Consider the following 566-nt stretch of genomic DNA (forward strand, 5'->3'; position numbering starts at 1 on the left):
ATCTCCGTTCACCGACTTCCGAAATTTTCAGCTTCTTCGCCAAAAGATCCCCACCCATTTTCCTCGGTTTTCCAAAAGGCTACAAACACTCATTAATCATTTTATCATAAGATCTGCATACCCCTTTATGTCAGCAATTGAAACTTTTCCAAAGCTTGTTAATTCAAAAACCCTAATTTAAAGATTCTATCTCAAAAACTGTTTGCGGGGTCCCTATGGCCCCTAGCTACGCCCTCTTTATAGCTTTTTCCATGACCTCTATTTGCTGTCCAACCTCTCAAACTAGTACTTTTTAGTGCAAGTGTGGGAATATCTCCTAGTTCAACCGTTAGTTCCTTTTACTTCATCTCCTTTAATTTCTGGGTCTCTATTTCTTGCCGTCCATAAAACCCCAACTACCTCTTGTTAATGTCCTAATATAAAAATCAAATCGACCTCAATTCCATTTAATCTCATAATTTTAAGTTTGTTCACATCCACATTTAACATTCTCCTGTAGCAAACGCCTCTGAACGTATTCACTACTATCTGAAGTTTTCTTCACAATTACCATTCAACAAAGCTCT

The sequence above is a fragment of the Macrobrachium rosenbergii genome, chromosome 27 (genome assembly GCF_040412425.1).
Source record: "Macrobrachium rosenbergii isolate ZJJX-2024 chromosome 27, ASM4041242v1, whole genome shotgun sequence".
Taxonomy (NCBI): Eukaryota; Metazoa; Arthropoda; class Malacostraca; order Decapoda; family Palaemonidae; genus Macrobrachium; species Macrobrachium rosenbergii.